General features: G+C 45.0%; 1 protein-coding gene across 1 annotated transcript in view; it reads right to left on the reverse strand.

The window, feature by feature from the left end:
- LOC105448191 (inactive dipeptidyl peptidase 10) overlaps positions 1–24,342 on the reverse strand; it is a 65,913-nt gene extending 41,571 nt beyond the window's left edge. Inside the window, exon 1 of the mRNA XM_011686634.1 lies at positions 23,840–24,342. The gene's annotated coding sequence lies outside the window, so the exon portion shown is untranslated. The remainder of the gene's footprint in view (positions 1–23,839) is intronic.
- Between the last annotated feature and the right edge of the window lie 546 nt (positions 24,343–24,888).

Below are 24,888 nucleotides of genomic sequence, written 5' to 3' on the forward strand. Positions count from 1 at the left end.
GTTTAGAAAATTCTACGTAAAGTTTTAATGCACTCTCGCGTCATGAATTGAATTCGCGGAAACCGACACAATGATTCAAACGTTCCTTAGTTGTAATTATTATATTTTAATTTTTTTTATATTTGTGAAATTGCATTATTTATACGCAACTTATATACTAGCTGTTTCATTCTTAAAAAAAAAACGAACCAATTTGTATGTTAATTTTTACTAGCACTTCCATTCGCACTTGTAAGTATGTCACTGTCATACTTATCAGTAATACATCACGACTGGCGACGCTTATCAGTGCCATTTGAAACGAAAGTTTCTTTCATATCATTCTGCAAAATTCACTAGGAAAAAATGGTAATATCAGATTATGTCAACGTTGACAAACGACGTCCGTTAAAATACGCCTTGAGAGTTTCACTGAAAAATTGCAACGTGCAGCGTCGAGTTACGTACCGAATCATTTTTTCAGCACTCACGGAAGTAAAACTTATGTTCGGACGTCGCACGATTTTCACAGCGCAAATAGACGAGCGTTCATCTCATTCGTTCGTATGTTTCTTTCTTTCTTCCTTTTCATTTTTAGAACAGAGCTCCAGCGGCTTCGGACTGGCGACTGAGTAAACACTCGTCGTCTGTCTAATTTTCCGTTCCCTCTCTTCGCGTTCGTCACTTTGTTGCAACTTTGGTTGTCTCATACTTTATATCTCCCCCCCCCTCTCTCTCTCTTCCTCTTTTATTCTTACTCTTTTTTCCTATTATTCATATTGTTTCGGAAGCATTGAGAAGTCGGTACGAACAAACAGAAAAAAGAGAGAGAGAGAGAAAAGACGAGAGAGCCAAATTTACTTTTGAAAGAGTACTCGAATGCTAAATGGCTGGGGGCACTTAATATTTTCAATTGATCTAAAATTTACTGGCCGAAAATGCAAACCCCATCCCATCGCAGCTTTTGTTCTCATCTTCATTTGATGATATCTCGGTCAGTTTTGATAATCGAAACAGAGAACAAAGAAAAAGCGTGGGGAGGGAAAACGTAGAAAAGAGAAAAAGCAAGTGATACATATACATATATACATATATACATATATATACGTATAGAGGAGAGAGAAATAGCGAGCACGCTCTAGAAGACACGATTGATGGAAAAGTAACTGAAAGTGACGTGCTTTTCCGGCGTGCAGAATCATAATTGCAATTTCGCGTACATAACCACTGTATGCTTTTTTAAAGCGCGAAGGTACAAAAGCACGGCTTGCCCTCAGCATTCGTAAATGTCATCCCGCGAATAACGAGACGCATGTACGCAAAGTGATATTGGCTGAAATATCATACGCGATAATAATCTCATTTTTTCCTTCCGTCGAAATGCCCTTCTCAGTTCTTTGATGCTCACGTTGTGCGCGTTTCCCATTCCTTCTGTCCTATTCAAAATAAAGGGGAAAAACTTCAAAGACGAAGAGGAGACGAGCAATTCAATACAGCCATACTTTTTTTATGCAAATAAAAAGTTTTTATACTTTTTATTTGAATAAAAATCATTTTGACGCATCCCATAAATTGTGATAACTACGTGCCTAATCTCATATCGGTTTAAGGGTTAATATAACAATCCAAAGATTGATTGTTGATAACATCTATCTCTCGGGATTATCTCGCGCGGCGGAGGGACCAGCGAACAATCTTATCGGCATTTTTAATTACCTTTGCCCGAGATTGTCGAGCCGCATCCCTAATTTAGCTTTTCTCGACGAGCGATTCCGCGCTAGCCCTTCGGCTCCACACTTTGCAGAACAATCGCCTCTCGAAATTCCGGAACAGTGGAAACGAAGGAGAAACCGGAATGAAACTTTGCGGATTGGACCGTAATATAACTTAAAGTTAGTTTTCACGGACTAACGCCTTGCTGGAGGACGATAAAGTGGGGAACCATAAATAATATTTCCCGATTAAAGAGCGGCAAACGTCGGGACGTTACTTCCGAGTTGTGCAATTAAATCGATCTTGAAAATCTATTATCTCGCTCCGAAAGTATAATACCTGCTTCATCAGCATCATCTTTTAACGATTAAAATTGAGAGTGATTTATCGCGAAAAGTCTTCGCGTGAGATAAAATGATAGATTTTGCGCTCTCATATAATTTTTATCAAACTAATTTGTGTTCCATTTTTAGAGAAGTATTATATTAATAAAATCGAGAATTATTTCGGATCGTATCCGGTTGCAAAACGAGCTGGTTTCGTCTAACGCGACGAGAAACTTCGAAAATAGACACGCACGCTGGCAGTTGCCGGGCGTTATTTCATTCTCGAAATTGACGGCGGCATCGATCTTCCGACGTAAACCACGCGCCAGTATCACGGTCGAAGTGACACCGTGAAATCGGATTCCCCCCCGTGAGTAGAAAACACGCGGCCAATCGACGAAAGATCGAGAGCGGTATTCGGCTATCGGGAAATAACGGGACGTTTATCGTTCTTCTTCCTCGCCCTCCGCGAAGCCCCCGTACTCACGGATGAAACCTGGGGAGTAATCTAGGTCCCCGGGCGTACTCCGAATGGCATTTGCGCGCGGTAGGGGTGGTTGCACGGGCGAGGACGCGTGTTCCCGAGTGCGGGAAATACTGAATGGCCCCGGCGCGCGCCGTATATACCATTCAAACGCAGGCAGCAACGGCCGCAGACGGGCGGCAGGGTCGGCGCAGGGTTAAAGATCGATGTCTCGATTCTCCGGCGCGATACACCGCGAAATTACCTTCCAGGTGAGGCTTGTCGTTCCCATGGAAACCAAGTTAGCCCCCGGTTCTCTCTCTCCCTCTCTCTCTCTCTCTCTCTCTCTCTCTCTCTCTCCTAGATCAGGGCTGATCTACATTCTCGCCCATTCGGTCGCTTACCACCGCTGCGGAAGCGTCCTCGCGCAAAACGAGATGCGTGTTCATCGCCGTGACTCTTGCGCGTCCGATCTCGTTTATACGAAGTACGTACGTAATGCACGGATAGCGGAACCGGCTTTAACTCTGGCGACGCTTCGACCACTCTCCAGTTGTTGCCGCCCACCCACAGTAATCCCACGGTAACGCGTGCTGTTACGATTATTTGTATGCATCCAGGTAATAACGCTAACGAGTAATGACGGCATCACTCGAGTACCCAGTTGGCGTAAACCGAATTAACCGATCGTTCATCGGATAACGACCGTTGACTTTTCATCCCGACTAGCGTGGCTAATTAGCTAATTCGATACGGAGATACGATGGCAGGAAGCGTGTACGCCCTTAATGAGATAATAATTTGCATATTAATGCACCCCATCGGAAATTCACTCTCGGCTCAGCACGACGTAACGCGAAATTTTATCCGCGTAAAACAACGGTCGCGCCTCGCGCCCTCCGCCGTTAATCGCCTTGGCTGTTGATTAAAAATCGAAACAGCTACAGCGCGCCAAGAATTACCCGGCGCTGTATACGTTCCGATCGACATTAATTATTCCCCGGAATTAATGGCACCGCTATAGAGCGCGCCGCGTCCGGTCTCTCGCGCAGCACAATATTTCAAATAACGCGATATTCCGGTATTCACTATTAGCATATTTTTTCATCGCACGTTAACTGCTTCCCCAAAGTGTATAACAGTGTCGAAAGTAGTAAAAGGAATAATCGATTTCTCATGGCGCGGAGCGCCGTCCTTTCGCTATACGTCGATCCTTTCCCACGGCCAATCGCGAGGAAGCAGAGAATCTTCAAAAGAGTCATACCAAGATGCCAAAAGACGCGCGTCATATCGCGCGGACGCACGCGGGACATGTATCGATATATATAAAATGTCGTGACGTCTCCCCGATATGTAACGTCCCTCTTCGCCGCCGACGTGAATCCAAGTGCCGACCAGACGGATGTACTCCCGAGATAATTTTCGAGACGTCTCGGAGATCGGATTCGTCCTTGCCAACATGACGTCAGCTTCTTTAATCCTCGCCTTGGAGGTGTGTCGTTTCGAAGTCGGATTTAGCTCCCTTACCCCGTCTGAATTCCGGGGAGAATCTACTCTACGGCCGGCACACGTGTGCGTGTGCCCCCTCTCTCGGAGGATCGATAGAGAAACGAGCCACGCATCCTAGCCCCCTAGAAAGAGAAAGACGAGAAAGGGAAGTTCTCTCCTTCGAGGATCTTTCCTTCCTTTTCCTCATCTTTTCCCCCTTTCCTCGCGACATATTTAATTACTTACTCGAGCATTCCGTTTAATTTTCGAGACTATCTCGCGTCATCCGAGGGGGGATATTCCTTTTCTCCTTCTGATTATAAATCCTGCCTCTCTGTCTATACATACATACATACATACATACAGCCTGAAAATTTTTCAAACGGATAATCTATTAATCTCTTACTTATCCAATCGTATCTACATTGATCTGAATTTGAGTTTCGAAAAAGTTTCAGCAATTTGTAAAGTTCATTGACAAAATAAAAGATTTAACTAATGGATTAACGAAAAACTATTGGTGTATTGTACTTTAATAGAAATTTTCGATTTGTTAGATCACGCTTTTACTGATATAAAAAATTAAATATTGTTATTAATTTTTGAAATTATGCATCAATTTTTTTATTTAAATGATTTGAATTCATCGATAAGAATTATCATTTTTACATTGTGCTTCCGAAATGTTACAATATTTAAAATCTCTGATAATCTTGTATATCGAATCGCTGTAATATGAATGTAACGTTAATTGTTATTGAAATTAATGAATTATTTATTTCTTGATGTTTTAATTTTTTATTGTGTTATTTTTTAATATCTTTTTTTCCATTGTGTATATTAAAATTTTTGCATGTTTCCACGATATCTGTGCAACTGGCAAGATTGCAGATTATTAATATCTGTAGATTATTAATAAATTATGTCTTGTACGCTATTTCCGTCAACATCATTTTTTTAAGGCACTATAATCACTCGCTTGACGGTCCCTGAAAATACCTTATCTCTGTCGGCTTAGCTAACTGAGCTGTTGGAAAGGAGAGATCAGTGTCGCCTTCACTCGCGGTGTTCCGTTCTCGCGGTTATCGCGGAAATGTCGGCAACTTGTCAGACATTCCGGGCAAGTCGTCCCATAATACGCGTATGATTACGCCCTCGTTACGGGGAGACTTAGAATCCACGAGAAAGACATTTCGAAGCGTGTCGTGCCCCTTGCAGTGCATCGATTCCACAGTTTACCGCGGCTCCATTTACATTTAGCGGATAGCAATCTTTTACATGTAACCACTTTCAACTCTATAATGCACACAGTGGCCTTTCCCGGCGAAGAAATAATTCTTCGACGAGGAATATATTCCCGCCGTAAAAGCTTCCCCACATATTTCTCCGCGCGAACGAATTTTCCCCTCTTTATAAAAGAGGGTATATTTTTTTAACGGCCGCGTGTGCTTTTAAATTGAAAACTACTTTGTAATCGCTTAATTATCGGTATCGCGGAGGATTTGTTTCTCGCGTTTTTCCCGGCGCGCGCGACCCGATTCTTGTTAAACAAACAGCTCGCTGAATGTGAAATAGATCGTCGTTTAAACCCGCTCCTCGGCGCGGCGCGCCTGATCGTCTACATTTTACCGTTATCGCGTACATCTCTACGCGAGAGGACTGTACACACGCACACAGCAGCGTGACGGCACACCCGTGAAGGGCGACGGTGATATCAAGACGGAAATCTCGATATGCAGATGACGAAGGTCGAATATAGAGAGAGCGAGAGCCTGGGCCAATCGGCGCGAGCGAAGGTCCGACTCTCTTTTCTCTTTCTCCCTCGCTGCTGCTGCTCGCCCTCCAGGGGTGAATTTCTCATCTTCTTCAACCTTCCACTGTAGAATATTCAATCGCTCATCCTCTCCGTTTCGTCAGCCAGGCGTGAGTGCGAAATTCAAGCGAGCTCCTTCACGAAGTTTCACCCTTTTAACCGAACCAAAAGCCATTCCCTTTCTCCCTTCGTGCTTCGTTTTAAATGCCGAATATATTTCCCCTTCCCTCACCCCTCATTCTTAACTTTGCCTCGATTTTTCAGACCAGCTGCATTTTTTCCGGCTCCCCGACCACGTCCACTTAACGACTCCGCTCGGACTTGACACCTGATATGCAAATGTCTCACAATGAAAACGTCATAGCCTGGTGAGTAAGGAATAAGCGCGCGACGCGCAAAAACTGACAATCGTAATTGAAACGAGCGTACGTTCATTATTAAATTAGCCGGGCTCTCCTAAATCCATAAATTTGACGAGAAAAATGCATTGGATCGCACTTTTTAAAAACTGTAATATTCATAATTGTCGACGGTAGAGAATTTTTTTTTTCGATTTAAAGTTTTCTGTTAATATTTATAATTACGGTATTGCCACGTCGTTGAATCTCACGGTGAATTTCGCATCTGTGATTATTCGGCAGCCCAGCAACCCACCGATGTAAAACAATTATAGTACAGGGCGAAGGGAGGGGGAAGGGGGTTCGGACATAACCGCTCTCTGATTACGCGCTTGACCGCACAGAACACGCCGCCGCACACTAATTACATTGTAATATTCAGGCAAATGGTATTTCAAAAAACTGTAGGCATGCTTGCACGCGACAACGCCGTGCCGCGTCGCGCCGTGCCGGCCAGTCGGCTTCGTCGTTGTGCAGAAAATGCTAATTACATGGCCTGCTTTGGGCACGTCCAGCGGTAGTTAATTCAAAACGTCGTATTAACACCGTGTTTGGCGAACCGCACGGATCTCACCGCGCGATTTAACTCGTATATTTTTTTTGACGGTCCTCGGCTACGAATTAAAATTTTCTTTTTGCTTTCGCAGAAGAGTTTTCCTCTCGTCGCGTTAATTACCCGTAGCGTCTGTGCGCATGCGCTTTTATTCATCGCATATAGCTCATCCACCCATATAAATGCTAATGAAGATCGCGTTTATTCTTTATCCGTCTCGTTTTCATTTCCGTCTCAGACGTGGCCTCCTAAATTTACGTAATTTGCAGAAATTAAATAATTTTAATTTCTCTTTCTTTTCTACCTTCCTATCGACAAATCGCGTCGAATCCGCTTCGAAGGACATTTAAACAAGATCCCCCTCCATATTGAATAGGGTTACGCAATCAGCTTCCTCTCTACGGCCAGACTTGTTAGTGCTTTTCTCCCAGCAATTGCGGATTTTCGCGGCTTGATGGAAAAGCGAATTCAGCGCGATCGGCCGAGATGGATAGGCGCGAAAGAGAGGTGGAAAAAGAGAAGAAAGAGGAGAATACGTGCTAATAAAGCGGGTATTACGAGTATTACCGACTACGAAAATACGTCGAGTTTGCTTTTTCTGATGTTCTCGCTAGTATAGATGTCCTGCGTCGACCTCTACGCTATCGACGATATTATTCGCTCTAATGACGAGCGCGGATTATATCGTGCGATCCGTTTCGCAAATGCGTAACTTATATACCTTTCGCCGAGCCGTTTCGACCGCCAACATCCTGAGGGTGCGATGAAAAGGGATCGGTCTAAAGGAGAGCCCTTGGCTCTCGATCGAGATTTATCGCCGGTCCAAAAGCGACGATTCTTCAGTGTCAGTCTTTCCTTCGCGACGATAATAGAAGGAAAAATAGATTTAAACGAAAAGGGGATATCGCAAAATTCTTATTCCGAGCGTCTCGATTTGCTTTGTAACGTGTCGAAGATCAAAACTTCTTCCGCTCGATGCATGCAGAATTGCTTCGCTAATGAAATTCACATAAAAGGTATGCTGGTCACGTTCTTCCCTGACGGATTGCATTTCGAACCGAGAGCAGGGGCCTAACTGAAACTGTCTCCGGAGGATCGACAACGATTATGCCCATATGGCGTACGACCGCATCTCACGTTGTCTGTCTTTCGGATCGACCTGTGTCTTGAAAATTGGCGAAGAGTCCTCGAAGATGGATCGCGCGGTATATATAAATAAAGCGACGCTCCCATAGAGGTGAATGCAGGAAAGAGTGAAAGTTTCTTAACTGAGGGAAAATCAAATCGTTGACTTTCTGCACGTCTCTCGCAGAGTCGCGACGCAACGCAATGTGTAACTTTCTGGCATAACTGTACTTTTCTTAATTGTAAACTGCCGGGTACACAATTCTTGCTGGGGTGCGAACGTTTCTGCGTTCCGAACGATAAAGAATGCACGACGGACGATGAAGAGAGCAGAGCGCGCGAAATTGCTACTGTCGACGCTACTAGTTTCGATGTAGAAATATAATATTATACTCGGGGCACAGTATAACGAAATGCTATTTCCGGGCTTCTCGCCTTTCTTTAACGGCTTCTGCAGTTTATTTGCATTCCTTCGGCGCTTCTTTGTTCGCATCGTCCGTCCTCTCTCTTACGTGACGCGTTCGCATCTCATCAAAATTACCGATGATCGGTTATCGTCGTCAGCCTTGTCGGTTATCGTTATGAATTTTTGAAGAAGCTTCTCATTGTTATTTAGATCATTTTATTCGCACTCAATTTTTCTATACTTGTTTTGTGTGTTCTTCGTATTTGTATACTTTAATTGTCATTGCATGTTATATTTTAGCATTTTATTTTTTTCTAGATTATTATTAAAATATATAATTATTAATAATAAGAATATTATTGAGAAAGGCAATTAAATTTAACAAGAAACAGCTAAAATTATTTAAAATTATTTAATTATTTAAAATTAACGCATTTTTTCTCTTGCGCAAAGTATTAATTAATCCGAGATAGAACGATAAAAATGTAAAAGATTTTATAATTAATCCTTAATGAAACTGTAAAATTTATACACGGCCAATAAAAGAGCCACAAAAAATTGTGCTAAAAATTAGCACCGAAACGCACGCGACATTCGTAGATTTCTCGTAGATTGGGGATTTCCGCGAACGAAGGAAAAAAAACATTCGAAACGTGAGTGACCCGATCGAAACTGAAATTGGCCCGGCTATCCGTCCTTTTTAATCACCCTTGTTAATTACTAACGGTTTTCTCTTTGGCAACTGGCTTTTCCGTATATTCGCCTCCACTCATCATCACGCTCGTCCCCATCGGGCAATCATCAAAGTAACTTCCTTCTAGCGGAAAACGAAAATAGATACGTCCTCGGTGTAATTTCTGTCGTACGTAAAGAAAATGGACTAACGATTCAAATCCTTAAAAGAACATATTTTTTATTTTTTTGTTCATCCTCTTTTAAGCGAATACGTAACTCGCGTTATCGTTTCATTTGTTTCTCAACAATTCCTTGTACGTTTCGCGAAGCGTATTGTCTTCTCTCGCGCATCCCAAGAACTCTTCAGTTTCCAGAAGAGCTATGGCTATCGGAGTTCAATCTCCAAAGGTTGAAGGCACAGAAAAAGAGAGAGAGAAAGAGAGAGAGAAGGTAGAAGGGAGGAGGCATAGGAAAGGTCAGCATAACGAACGCTGAATTTTATTTGTGGCGCACTTCCAGACATTGATTTCCATGGCCGGCGGCGACACGTGCGCGCCGTTGACGTTTTATTTCTATTGACGGCGGAAAAAGCACGGTTGCCATAATGAATTACTCAAGATTCGCACCGCGTCTCGCGAAGCGGATAATCGGCTTTACGGGGGGAAAGAGAGAGAGGAGGGGGGGGGGAGCTCTTTTTGCCCCTGGCCCCGCGTTCCTGGTCGTCGGCTGTGCAGATTGTCCGCTCCCTTCGGTCTTCCCGTCTGGGATTTACTCGAAATGCGCTCACGGACAACGCGATTAATCGATTCGGGGAGTACGTATTCGCGGGTAAAGGAAATTCCTCGAATTCGGTTGACGAGGCCTGTCGTCTTGGCCTCACGCCGCGCACACGTCGCCGCACATTAGCAGCGGGATGGGCGACAGAGATGGGCTGTCGTTGGAAATGTGTCGCGAGCTTTCAAGCATTAACACGATAGGTGTGGGACCGCGCGCGAACCGCATACAAGACCAACCACACAACTTGCGAATACGAGCGTAAGTAACCGAATAATGTGTATTCGTGTCTCTGACGTGAGCTGGACACGCTGCCGGGTCTCCTCTCGCTCAGAAGCGAAAGACCCATCGCTCTCGCGGAGATCTGTTTGACTATTCATAAGTACGGATGCTGCATTCCGTCGCGGCGCACTCCGCCGTGGATTATAATTTCGTTCCCCGGAAACGTATCTCCGGGAGGGGCGCGAAAATCTCGGCGACGAAAATCGCGTTTAAATCTATCTCCGTCCAATTCGGTGCTCGTACGTGTCCGTATTTTTTTACCATTTTCATTCGAATCAACAGTACTTGTCGCGTGACATGAGTGGAAAAAAAAATATATTCCCGGCTTGACTACGAGAGCCGAGCTAAAAACGTAGCGACTCGCATCAAGCGAGAGATTAATGAATCCCCGTATTAATGGACGCCCGAGTAGCTTTCGGCATTATCGACTAACGCTGCAATTGGTCCTTTCTCCCCCTCTTTCTCTCTCTCTCTCTCTCTCTCTCTTTCTTTCTCTTTCTCTCTCTCTCTTCTCTTTCTCTATGTGTGTACTGACCCCGACATAACGGTCTCCCGCACGCCCGTATGTACAATATACATCGGACATCTTTTTCACGTGCCGAGGGTTTCAATTCGTCGCAAGTTTAACGCGAACCGGAGACGGGAACTACGAAAGGGATCGATCGAGGTTTGTTTGCCGAAAGCTTGCGCGCGGAACCCCAGAGGCGGCCGCATCCTCTCTCTAAATATGCGATGTAATACTGGATGCCGCGCTCACTCTCCAACGATTTGTCATCGCTCACACGGTATCGCTCGCACCTCGTTTACGTTGTGCGTTATCGTCCAGGACAACACGCGATTTTCGCCTCAGCCCCCTCTCCCACCGCAGAGAACGTGAACAACGCGAACGTGTGCGAATCCTCCGTGACGTGTTCTCCCGTGACGGACGAAGAGACGGAATATGTACCTTCCGAGAATATCTTATATAATATAACGAGGTGTACCGCATATAATTGTTCAAAAATATCCTTACATATTTTAAGTCGTCCGTTATTTGTCTGAGTGGTCAAACGTTACTTTAGATAACCTATAATTTTATGAAAACATTTAAAGAATTAGAATATACGCATCATATAAATTGTTTAGTTTATATAAAATTCACACACACACACACACACACATACGTCACAAAATGGCATATAAAATTATAAATAGAATTCTATCCTGAAATTTAACGTGAATTATAGATCGTCCAAAATGGAGTTGAGTTTTTATTTCAAATAATTTCCATTAGATAAAATCGATACATTTTAACAATTTAACGATTTCCATTTTAGATAATTTATTATTTGTCAGACTTTAGAATCAAATAGAATTATATTTATAATAATTTTCTTTATCCAGTTTTGATCACGAATTTATTCACCCATATTAAATCTCTCTTACGATTATGTACTCTTTTATGTTTGATGAAATTTAAGCTATACATTTTTCTGTACAAACAGTGTATATGCGTGTATGCATTTCTGTACAAACTTTATATAAAATATCACGATCTCTTTATTTTTATAAATATATATATGTATATGTGTCCACTTTTCAAACTTACAAAGTAAGGCATTACGAAGTTTGTAACCTCCGTGTGGCATCGTTACCGTGGAAAGGACCTAAGCCAGTCTTTACGGCATCCGCAGTTAAAGATTAACGTAAGAAGTAACGCGGGACCGAAAACTTGACTTTATATTCGCGCCGTTACTTATGCAAATGCTCCGCCTGGAACGCGAAACTTATTAAAGCTCGCCTGCAGGCGCCAGCATGAGGAAAACCGCCTCGCGCCGTCTTATTGCAAGGAGACAAAACTTTGACATTGTCGCTATTGGGAGACGTATAGGAACGTGGATAATGGCTTGGTAGAACGGTAACAAGATACCGATGTGACTTTACGTTTCCCTTTTCATATTTCCGACATTATGAATCCTTGTCGCGTTGCACCGTGCAAGCGCAAAGTGTTGGTGTTGCGCGAAGAAGAGAAGATTACTTGCAAGAAAGTATTTCCGCGCTAGTGGAAATCGACTTACGGGCAAGTGTACAAGAAACATTCTACGGAAACAACGGCAAGGTAATGACCCTCCTGGTGCCCCGGTATGTTTTACAGTCTTGCAAATTTTAACGAAGTCTGCACCACTCCGCATATATTGTCCGTCGTCAAATAAAACGCATACACTCTCGTACACGAGAACTTGCGGGCGCAAAAGCAAAGTTGGGGGGGTGAAATAAGATCTCCCGCGTCTGTTCCGTGCCACTTGGAACTTTCTAATCAGGCCGCTATTGATGAGATGAAGAACGAAAGGGCGCCGACAATATTAACCCGCGATAGTCGTGCTCGGCGGCCAAATAGAGTAACTTAATTGTTTCTCCCCACTAACGTGCCGGTAATGGCTTAGCCGAGGGTGTATTTTGCCAACTAAAGTTTCTCATAGCGCTGTTGGTGCTTAGGACAGGATAGTTTATTTCGGTGCGCGCGCGAGCGCGCAAGAGAGAGAGAGAGAGAGAGAGAGAGAGATATCAAAGGAGATTCTCGGTCCATTACTTTTCCCATGTATAATGGTTTGCCGTGTGTAACTGAGCGGATTACCAGATTGCCAGTTTGCCAGTTTGATCAAAGGTGCGAAGCGCGTGCCGAGTACTATCAATAATTCCGCGCTCCAGAAATAGGATAACATTTCCCATTGCGCAGAGGGAAGTTTACGTTTCTCGCTTTCGAAAACGCAACAAAGGCAACTTAATGATCGTGGAATCGCGCGAGTGTCGAAATCGTCACTTTTAGCCGACACACAGGTTTTAGGGGCAGGACTGCACAATTAGCCGGAGCGGTCCACCACAGTTGGTGTCTCCGTTGGCTGGGCGTTGACGCCAAAGAGAACGAACAGGGAATGGCAAAAGGGCGGCAGAATGTGTCGCGGACCACGTCGGCCCGTGTTCAAATGAGAAACGCGCACGAGCAAGTTCTAAAATTAATCCTTTCATTTAAATGCGCGGTGGGACGGCCGAGTAGATAATCATTGAATCTCGCGTCTGGTTTGCGGTCGTATAATCGTATTCCTTCCTTTAGAAGTGACGTAATAATACCACTTGGTTTTAACAATTTTCTGAGTGAATCGGAAAATAGTTAAGGACGAAAGAATATTTCGCGCGAGCTGAGTGGGTTTGTCCTCAGCGCTCAGATTCCACAGGTGCTTATACAGTCCCGACGTTGGAATATTTCGTCGTCGAGATATCGCGCCGGAAATTGCGGATAGCGATTATTTTTTTACCCAGATCTAGAACGCGCGGCCGAGAATAATTACCAAGAAATCTCCGCATCTACCCGAGGCGTCCCACGTTTAAATTTCTCTCGCACATCGTTCACTCGAGCGCTCGGGTTTCATAATGCGCAAATGTAGTTTTGCGCGCTGGAAACGCAATTCCATTTTCCGCGACAAGGAACGAACAACGGGAGAGCGATGTAAAAAAAAATTACGTTGTACGAAGCGTCGGTGTAAAGTGTCGTTTACGAGCGCTCGCGCCGTTCGTTCTGAAAAGGCTGTACTTTCGGCCGGAAATTGAATTAACAATGCTGTGTGTGTAATTGTCGAGATGCCTCTAGGCCTCGAATCTTTATTTATTTTTCAAGAGAGCCCGTGCGTTTTAACGCAGAGATGTCGTTTTTTACAATCTTGCATTAATAAAAAGGATAACGACAACAAATGTGAACTAGACAGAAGGTAATAGAAACAGCACCTGTACAATGATTGATCCCGGAGATCACTGAGATCCCTCCGTACGTGCGATCGTTAAAAATCGCTTAGCGATGTTTTTCCTAGCTGTATATACGTAACTATCATGAGCTTCAAAATCGCGGTCTTAGAAAATATATGTTAATATGAAGCTGTGCGGTAAGCATTAATGTGACGTATACTGGAACGTATACTGGTTGTTTTGTGCGGAGAGAAATTTTCGTCTGACGATCTCGATGAAAAATACATTAAATCGAGTCTTTGGAAGACAATGCAAATATTCTTTCGCGTCGCTGTCTGCTACTTCGGTCACGTTACGCGAAATTTTCTCCAGCTCTTTTTCCTTCCTCTCTCGTTCGTTCGTTCTTCGTAAGAGTTTTCAGCTTTAACGTACACCGAGAAGCCCTTAAAAGGAATGCTGAATGTTCTTCGGGAGAAAGTCTCTCTTTACCGCGCCTTATTTCTGACTGAAAAGACGCTTTTAACCATCGTGCCCGCCACTGTCCCAGCCAATCTGGTAAGAGGACGGCCTAGCTGTATGCTAATACTGTCCCCCGGAAACCGCCGAAGAATTCACTTCGGGATTCATCGTAAGGGATTCCCGCATCGGGAATTGTCGTGCACGAATACATTTCCTTCCCCGACGTCTCGCGGAAGGTCAGCTCGATGAAGGTTTTCCTTCCTTCGGAACATTTCGGTCCCGGGCGATTTGACGGTAGAGCCTTTACGAGGTTGCATTAAATAGCGAAATGGCTTTCCGTTTTGGCCAGCCACACTCTTCGCGCATTCCTGTATGAAACATCAGCCGAGTTGGTTCTGGGACAACTTTATTACTCGTCCCGACAGTGGAATATATCTCGAGGACTTATGTCTGCAGCTCTTGTGCGACTCTTTTTGGGCAAAAGTCAAATTTTAACTCGACTTGCCTACACGAAAACGTATGCGCGACGACTCGATTCAATTGTGCCGTCCGGGAACATAATCCGCCACAGTATTGCAACGCAGCGGGCACCACGCATGCGATCGATACCACCGCTGCGTCCGTGCCAGCTGACTTGACTGACTAATCCCGGATGCACGTGTGTACGTGCAGAAGAGACGTGACGCTATTCGCGTAGGACAATGCAAGGAGAATTCCGGCAAGACCCGCCGAAGCGAAATGTTCGCCGAATGGCGGCGACGTCGTCGGCGACGGTTTAATTGGCGACCCGCATCCTGCGGGCGCCACGAAATCGGGAGCGTCTCGGGATCAGGGAAAATATCGAATTAGCGACGGATGTGCGCGCGCGCGCGCGAGCACGCAAATCCCGATGTACTCACGTTTCCAACCGCGTGGTCTTAACCCGCGCCGGGTTCCGTCGTCCTACAACGTGTCGCTCAAACGGGCGGACTACTAATTATTCGGCGGCATTGTTGGGAACAGTCACTGTAGGTCTCGGCGCGGTCGGTTCGCGAATACACGGCAATACAACCGGCTAATTCGCGTCATGAATGTTAATCACTCGGGATTAATCCGGAATAACGCGCCTCGGCGTTTTCTCCTTTGACACGGCCCGTTGTACGTGCAAGCTTAAGTACGCGACGATGAACACCGGCATTATTTCAGCACAATCGCGCGACGCGGCAGAATGGACCTAATTATGCGGCGTGATGAACTAACTGCATATTTCTCGATAAAGCGATTCGAGTTGTGCATTATCGGAAGGAAGATAATCGAAATGGGATTCGCGCGCGTATGGTGGAGAAAATTGAAATGTTTAAGTTGTGACTAATAATATCGCGCGATATGAAGGAATAATAACCGACTGAGTTACTTGTGCATTCAGGCAACGTACGATAATAGGGAAATTTGATAATACTTTAAGTGAATTTTATGTATTTTAGATATTTTTCTTTGCAAATGAAAATAAACGGAAAACGTCCTTTATTTTCGTAAAGATACTAAATGTCTATCTAGAATTTCTGCACAGACTCCATTCTTTTAATTTTTACTTTATTGTGAAAAGTTACGTTTTTTTAATAATAGAAAAGATAATTTTATAATGAATGAGCTTTGGGTAGATTAGGTTTTATTTAAAAAAAAACATGTAGTAAAAAAATCAACGTTTTTTGAAAAATATTCTGCACTTATAGTTCAATTTAAATTAACATTTTCGAACATATTAACAAGATTAAAAGTATAAAGTGCTACATTAATTCTGAAAAGAGAAACCTCTTTATAAAAACAGAATTCAACAAATTTGTTGTATTCGCTTTTAATTAATTTATTACAACAAGTATTAAATATAATTTTTATAATAATTTTATAAAATAAGATAAATGTATACACAAAATTCCATAATTGAAGAACGGTCGTCGCCAAGTTTTCTGTATCAACAAAATACCTCGCCCTATTCCTCAAGTTGAGCTGAATGAAAGATATTCGATAAAGTATCTACAATGGGCATTTGAAATTTATGTAAAGGAAAACCGGCGATACGCCGACAGATTTCTCTGCGTCGCTGGCTCGATGGCCGCAGGCGCGTGTTTTCCGAAAATTAACGGCTACGTGCCTTATCTGCCGGGCCTTCCTCTTTACCTTGATATCCTCCGGAGAGAAAATTAGGCGAAGGGGGAAAAAGAGCGAGAACGAGAAGCGCAAAGAAACGCGCAGGCAGCCGGAATTCAGAGAGAATCATTTCGATTACTCGAGCCATTTACATGAAAATTTTCACACATTCTGCTGTTCTCCGTGGAGTAAAAAAACTACTCAGAGAAATCATCGCATCGCGGCTTTCGAAAACTGCAGCTAACAATGAAAATTCATTTCTTTTACGAACGAAAGTATTTTATTGCGAGCAAGTAAAATGTCTTAATGCATATAAACAAATATTTTGTTGTTTAATAATAAACTGTGATCCGACACTTTCGCGAAATTGAGCAATCTCTCGCACGTCATTTATTCTATTTTTTTCGAATATTTCAAAATCGAACGGTGAGACACAGTCGCGACAAGTCATGCAGAATTCGTCGCGCCGTCATTCAATACTGATTCATCGATGGCGCATCCAGCCGGCGCGGCTGTAATTAATTTCATTATATGGAGCTGAACGAGATTAAGCCGGTATCTCGTGTAAAAGTTGCCCGTTCCTTCGTGACCCGAAATCTTATTAGTCCCATTAAACGGACGCTCGAGCCCGTTTCCTAGAAGATATTAAACGAGACGAGTAGACGACAACGCGCGAGCGCCGCGCCGCGCCGCGCCGGCTGGGGCGGAGACGTGTAATGGGATTTGTGGTTGCCCTGGCCAGTTTTGTGGTCGTCGACACGCATACAACGATACAACGGGCTCGCCTGCACGGGGAACCGCGACGACGAAGCCACTCCTTCGCTCATCTCAATTATAAATACCGGGGTAATTAATCCCGCGTGAGCACCTAAATGCCAGAGTGTACGCCAGCCCGTCGTTCATGCGGATCACCGCGAATGTCGGAATCTTATCTACGGTGATCGACCGAAGTCCATATCCATCATTCCATAATTTCTTTCGTAGTAACGCGGACTCCAAGAATAGACGCGTTTGCGCGCGCGCACGCGAGCGTGTCAGAAGCGATTGTTAGGATATGGAATGGACATCGTGAATCCTTTCCATGGCTCTGGGATGAAACTGCCGGGCGGATCGATCGGGACGGGCGGTTGCTTTCTAGATTGCCGCTATTCCGCAGAGAAAATGATTTCCGGCAACGAAGCGCACATCGTCGTCTCGCCAGTGTGTCAACAAGGATCGGCATTGACGACGAGCGATTTCACTCGAGAGTAGACAGTTGGTAAACCGAAGTTTCTTATCAAAGATACAGTGTACGTGCACGTGTACGTATTCGCTGTATCTTCCGTTTTCCGACATCATTCCCCTTCATCTCACACAACGTGAAGGATTGACGTATTATTTTACCCCCTCTCGTATTTGCTCGTTACCAATAATTTAGGAGAAGCCCGGAGTCGCGTTACAGAGATGAATCGTCGAGCGATGGTGAGCGCGCGACGATGACACGCGCTCGCTGCAAGCTGCGCGGGCTGCGCCGCTGAGACCGCGCGCGCGCGCGCGCGAGTGATGGGATATTAATTCCTTGTTCGGCCGCGCGTATGAAACGCGTGATGAAATACGATGAAACCTGTCGTGTCATCGGCAGAATTCATTTACCGTGCGCGCACATTCCGCATTCAGCGCGAAACTACGCCGCGGACAAAGCCGCCTTCGCCACGCCGCGCCGGCGCGACGCTTTGTCGCTTTTGTGCGTGTCTCTCTCTTTTCTATTTTCTCCCCCGTTCCCTCTTTTTTTCTCCTCGCAAAATCGAAAATGGTCCAAGAACTGCTCGAGCGAGTCGCGAAGCCTTCGGGAAACTCGCGAGGAATGCGCGCAGCTCGAATTTCCTTCTTCCGGGGCTCCGGAATTTTTTACGACGTTGAAAACTCCCAATCTGTTCCGTCGCACAAGTTTATTTGCTCCGGAGAGACGAGTCTGTCGCACAAAAGCGATTGGGGACATAATTAATTCGCGTTCGCGCGTCGTGTCGGTAAACAGCATCGTCCATCTGCGACACGTCGCAACCGACGAGAAGTTAGGGGCCATCCATTTGCGAGTGAACGTCACAGTCGGTTGTTTTCAAAGTGATCGCTCAATTTTGAGAAATAAATTTAGCTCGATAAATTCATCTGCTGTCGAAGATGAATGAACATGTGTCGTGATAAGAAAAAAATATCGTGATAAAATAAAAGAATTATAAAGTGTTTTTGCTCTACTGATTAATGATTAAATTTGGCAGAAACGTTGCATTTGCTTGTCCGTCTTCGTACCTTCCGGTGATCCGCGTCGAGGAGGAAGCAACGACATTGCAGCGGCGGGCTCTAACTCAGCTTTATTTCGTCGCGGAAAGTGCAAACGCTCGTTTCTCGCGAGTGCAAACTCGACTTTATTCGCACGAATCTGATGTTCGCCTTGTGTACTCTGTGCTCCGCGGCCCTCCGCGATTTACTCTACCCACGGCGAGCAACTGTCGCCGAAAGCGGGAAGACGGTGTGTCTTCTGGCGGCCGCCGCTGGTCAACAGGATTAATTAATTTTATTACTAATTAATCTTAATGTTACGTTAATTAATTTTATTAATTGATTTATTAACCTATAAGAGACGTTTGATTGCTCGGCGAAAAACGCGGCGCTCCAGGCGACGCTCGATTTTTCGCATAATTGCGTTCCGATTTGTCTGCGCACACGACAACGATGGAAGCAATTTTAATTCTCATTTTGCGAATTAAACGTTGCACGCGTGCATGCACAAATGTACTTGACGGACAGGAGCTTTCGCGTCGCGGCGCACGGATACACCGGTACCGCGGAAGCACACAAAATGCCACGCCTCTTCGCGGCACTTCTCTACATTACAACAGAGATAATGGAACGGAGATTAATTCCTTTTAGTACGCGAATTAATTCTAGCTTAATGCGCGAGTACGCTTCGTGGATTTATCGCACGATGCCCCGATCGCGGCTTGCACAGTTGGGAGAGAGAAAGAAAGAGAAAAAGAGAGAGAGAGAGAGAGAGAGAGAGCGTTTGTATCGTTCTACAAAAGGGATTACAAACGTATAATGTAATAATTCGGTATAATGAGACAGTCACGTGGAAGAGAAAAAAAAGCACCGCGACGCGCAAAGGTGTGTGCGACGTGGTGACAATAATTCGTCGGAGCTCAGGAAACAATGATCCGGGTGAATAACAATCGGACGCTAATAAATCATCCTTTGGTCGAAGAGCGAGTTCTGATGCTCATCGGAACCGTCGTGATAAACGACGGAGTCTCGCGCGTCGATACTTTATCGCCAATTAAACAGAATTGTCGCGAATACCCGGCTTTCGTTTCGTCGAAACGGCGCGGCCGACGATAATGGCGCGTCATCGGTGTTATTTTAAGTGTGTTTGAACTAAAAGACATGTGTGTATGTATGTGTATATATATATATATATATATATATATATATATATAAAATACACCGCGGCAATTTGTAGTAAATCATCGATAATTAAACTGCATTATTACGGCTTTGACGTTGATTAATTGGGCATGATCGATCGCCATCGGGATGATTTTCGAGTGGCGTCGCTTTATTCAGGCATCGCGGACTGAACTATTATTTTCTCACATCTCTCCCTTCCTGATCTACTACTGTTTCGTTCGTGCTCGAAGATGCGGAAATATCCGTTTCCCCTGTTATCGATAGCCCTGTTGCTGGGGGATCCTAGCACCATCCGATATATCGGATACGAAAACCGCCCGCTGATAATAAAAATAATACAAAAAGAGGAGAAGGGAAAGGAAAGCGGATGCTCGAGAGATCGGAATGCGAGCTAAAATTATATCGGATACGGCAAGAGGAATCAAAGTCTGTCGAGATTACGTTGGGCTATCAAAACAAGCATGGATTTCGCCGCGAGAATAATATCCTAAATTTTTCTTAATACTAAATTTTTCATTCAGTTGCAAAAAGTTTGTGGGACACGCGATTCCACGTAGAAGACGTAATAACATGAAATTGTAACGACCGGAAACTTCGTCAATTCCTAATTCAAAGGGGCGAAAAAATCTGATCGGATCGATCGTGTGTGTTTTCTCGTCCGGGTGCCGGATTTCTACGATTTTCACCGTTCTCCACAAGCGGAGTTATTATTATTGTTTTGCGATTTACGCGACGAGTACGTGCCCGCAAACGCGCGCGCGCGCTTCGTTAGGTATTCCCGGATGGCGTCCTAATTCACCGGCGGTTTCTCCTAGGAAGTCCACGTCCCACGGAGAATTTAAAATTAGGAGAGGAAAAACTTTGCGCGTTCACTCGACGACGGAGACAGAATTTCTTCCGTCTCTTGAGGCGCCCGTTAACTCACTCAAATTCTAATTTGGCCTATTGGCCTACTTGAAGTAGCGGCTAATGCGAGGCTAAATCGCTAAACATCGAGGACACTGTCTCGCGAAATTGAAATTAATGATTTCCTCTTCCTCGGCGCTCGCGATACCTACGCCTGGGGACGAATGCGTGGTTGTTCTGTGTCGCCAAGTCGCTGTAGTTTGCGTGTAAAATTAATTTTCTCGGTGTACCGAGATATTTTTGTAATACCAATTGTGCGATCGTCTTTAACTGTAGCGACTTTTTTTTTAAGAAATCCACATTGATGACAAACGCGAACGGATAATTGCTGGACGTAAATAGATAATTGGCTTATTTTTGCACCATCCTCCGCGGACAAAGTTACAAAATTGGAAGTCACAGGAAGCTTACGACGGGAAATTAACAGATGTGCAGACCGGAAATGACTGTCCGTACGTTACCGTTAGAAACCGGTCGAGCTCGCGAAAACGATTTTGTTAAAGGAAATTAGTGTGCCGCGAAGAGAAATTATGGCTCGCACGGCGCGCGGCGGCAGTGTCGGAATCCGACATTCCGATTCGATGTCCGATACGAGAGTAACTTTGTCAGCTGCGCGCGGTTACCGAAGTTGAAAACTCGTGTCACTCGATTAGCCGGGAATTTCCCAGCGTAAGGCGCCGGCCATAATTCAGAGACAGGATCGGCTAGTTTAATTAGGTACGTACGGGTGTCGATAACGTGGTTATCGGGCAGTAACGAATGCCAGTTTGATACGCTCCCCCGAGAATGAACACCTCCTCCCCCGATCCCAACGTCCGTATTCATATCTTGGAACGAATGTCAATAAATCCGGATGCGAATTGTAATTTAGTTCGTTTCGATTATGGATGCAGGCGGGATAGAGCAGACATTCAAGTAGGATCGAATGCTAAAATATTCGGGGAGGGCGCGAATCGACGTGGATGAGTATTAATGCAAAAATGCGCGATAAAGTTTCACGCGATCGTCACGCGACGGCGATCATCGCAATTCCAAGGCTGTTGTTCCCGAGGCGCAAACGGCCGGCGTGGTTTTTACGAGCGTCGTCGTCTTGCTTTACATCATCTTAAATGGATGTGGGAAGAATAAAACGAGCCTACCGGCGCCTATCTCCTGGGGGAGTCACACGTTCCAACGACTCTCCCATTCTCCTTCAGCATCAGGGGATCAGTCTTAAACGCGTCTCGTCTCGGCAAATATCACTCGTAAATGTGCAAGAGAGATATGATTACATATACTCGAGATGGAAAAGCTTAGAGCGCATGTGACGAAATGTGATATGGGAAAAGTATTTTGATATGTCGAAGACATATCAATTAAATACTATTATAGACATATCAATCCAATAATATTATAACTCTTTTTTATATTACATGTATATATCGTATTCCTTATATGTATAATATATATAATAGAATATAATATTATATATATAAGGTTCTCCCAATACATGTGGTTTTCCTAAAATATTGTCATGCCCTCTTAACAGCGATGATAAATCCTCGATATAGAGTTTCACAACGACGTATTTCGTGGATCTTCATTTCGCTCTCGATAAAATGTGATACGTGTTTGGGCAAGCTTTAATTAACACGATCGTTCCTCACGATACCGGAGATACCGGACCGTATGAACACGCTTGTAACACGCTCGTCTATTCTGTCGGCCGGGATTCATCGACAGCGGGACCGCACGGTGTACCGGCCAAAATTCCTGGAGCACACGATAATAACGGGACGGTTGACGTCCACGTCAACGCTCGCATTGTGCGTTTCATCATGATTCATGCTTGGATTTCCAGTAATTAATGCGGCGCTCGTAGCCGCCGGAACGTCGCGTAAGTGCCCAGGGCTGAAAAACAAAATCGAAAGGATTCCGAAATCCCAATATCGAGAGGAAGATTTCCAGCATTTAAGAGATTCTCGGATGAACAAATGAAAACCTACATAGTGGTATTTTCAGAATATTTTTGCACTGCATCGGAAATTTTTTTTTTTTTATAGAAAATGATATAGAAAGGAGCAAAATTTCTCGAAGTATTACTAGCGGATTTAACGCACAGTTACTGCTTGATGGAATATCAGTTTACCAGACATTTATGTTATTATAAAATTATTTTCTTTTCCTTTCCAATTCTCTGCGGATCTTTCACGCAGGAATGCACTCGTTTATTCAAATTTCTGCGATTTGAATTCTTGCGGTAGTAGAGAGAGACAAGACTACTTGACGATGATCCTACGCGAAGGGGATTGAATCACGTTATGCTTGCGATACCAGGTCATCGAATACATTCGTGCATTTCATGCGGGAGACAGTTATCCGAGAAGGCAATCGAATTGTGGCGTTTATGTCGCAAAGCAGCGGAGAGCCGATCGTTGTCGCCGAACCGACGAACGGTTATCCTCCAAGGACATGCCACCGTTGGCTCGGCTATAATACAAGTCGGAGAACTGTGCGTACCATTGACATAATCCGACGTAGCTCCGTATGAAATGATCAGGTGCGATTTATGAAAACGAGATCAAATCCGGACGGGGTTTTGTGAGGATCGCGAAGAAATTTTGCAGCAGAAAGGGATCGGATTGAAGAGTCTATCGACTTTACGATCGCTTTGCGTAATCAGATGGAAGTATCCTGGGAAAACGTAATTCATCAAACGATTTCTGAGAGAAGCGTCGTTGGGACTAAGTTTCAAAGTAATCCTCTTGACTTTTATTACAGCGAGGAGCGCCGAGCGTCTTCCAATCAGCAGCCGCGCGGAATCCGCAGCCCGGAAACTCACGTTCCGGAGTTCTTTCGCAAGTAATCACAATTACGGATCAACGAGGCTTGGTTAATTATTAAATAGATTTTACAACGTTTTATAGCGCGAATGGATAAGATGGCGTAGTACAGAAGAGGCCGGAAGAAAGAATTTTGTTTTTCTTCGCCGTAGAGAGACAAGAGGAGTGCATATGCTATAACGGGAATATAAGCTCTCGATAGATGTTCATATTATCAACAAATGGAAATTTCTTATTTGTACTTACAAAGAAATCTAATTTGTATCGTTAATAAATATTGCGCTGCCGCGAAGTGAAAGCCTCATTCGAAAGATAATAGAGACGCGCGCGCGAAACGGGAATTATAAAAGAAATCTCCAAAACTGTACTTACGATTTCGAAAACGCCATTCTCAATCACGAGTCCCCATCGAATCCTTCACATTCGAATAAGCCGATACTGTTGCGAATGCTTACTCCATTCACGTAGTACGACCTGCGTCCGTTCAGAAGTCGCGCTCTCGATCTCTCTCGAGCGGGACGAAGAGAGCCGCTCGCGATTTCGAACGCCATCAATAATCGCATTATTCGTCCTGTCGGAGTCCAGGGATCCCGCGGGCTCCTTACCTCTCAGCAAGAGCGAGCACGAGCAGGCAGCCGCATAGGACAGGAAGACAGTAGCTGGACGATCCTGCTGGCTGCCTCGAGGGAAGCTCGCCCGGGCGGCATGGCTCCCACCTCTTCACCTCGATCCTCCTGGCCGCTGTTGCCCGGCGAAGGATGTCCCACCGTTCGTCACTAATTCCCGGGTAACTCGTATCGCCGCTCTCCCGTACCGTCGGCAATTCGCACCTCCTGCGTCGCTCTTTCGTGGCCGCGCACCCCCGTACGTCAGCGACGCGAGTAACGCCTGTTAGCAACAACCCACCCTCCCCCCCCCGCACTAGGAAGTCAGGCCGCGTCTCTCGCGAGGGCGATCTTACCGGGTGTCGTCGCACCACGACGCGTCGCGCTGGCTCTCATCGGGACGCGGACGACGCGCGATTCGTTCGATCGTCGACTCAACGAAGAAAAGACTGAGAAAGAGAGATAGGGAAAGAGAAAGAATGAGAGAGAGAGAGAAAAAGAGAGAAAGAGAAGATAGAAAGAAAGAGAGAGAGAGAGAGAGAGAGAGAGAAAGGGATGCGCGATGCTGGCAGGACACGATAGAACACCACGGGGTAAGGACTTTGCGATCGGAACAGATGTAACGATGATGATAACAAAGGTGACGGTGACGACGACGGCGTTGCACCGTGCGGAGTTCGTATGACTGACGACAGGATCAGAGACGGAGAGAGGAGAACACGGAGACCTGGGCACAGGACACGATGGCCCGGCCACTGCGCCGGCACTGAAGCTACGCCGCAGCCTCGGCCTCCTGGTACTCCCTCTTCCTCGCTC

Source organism: Wasmannia auropunctata, unplaced genomic scaffold (genome assembly GCF_000956235.1).
Source record: "Wasmannia auropunctata unplaced genomic scaffold, wasmannia.A_1.0 LD336088.1, whole genome shotgun sequence".
Taxonomy (NCBI): Eukaryota; Metazoa; Arthropoda; class Insecta; order Hymenoptera; family Formicidae; genus Wasmannia; species Wasmannia auropunctata.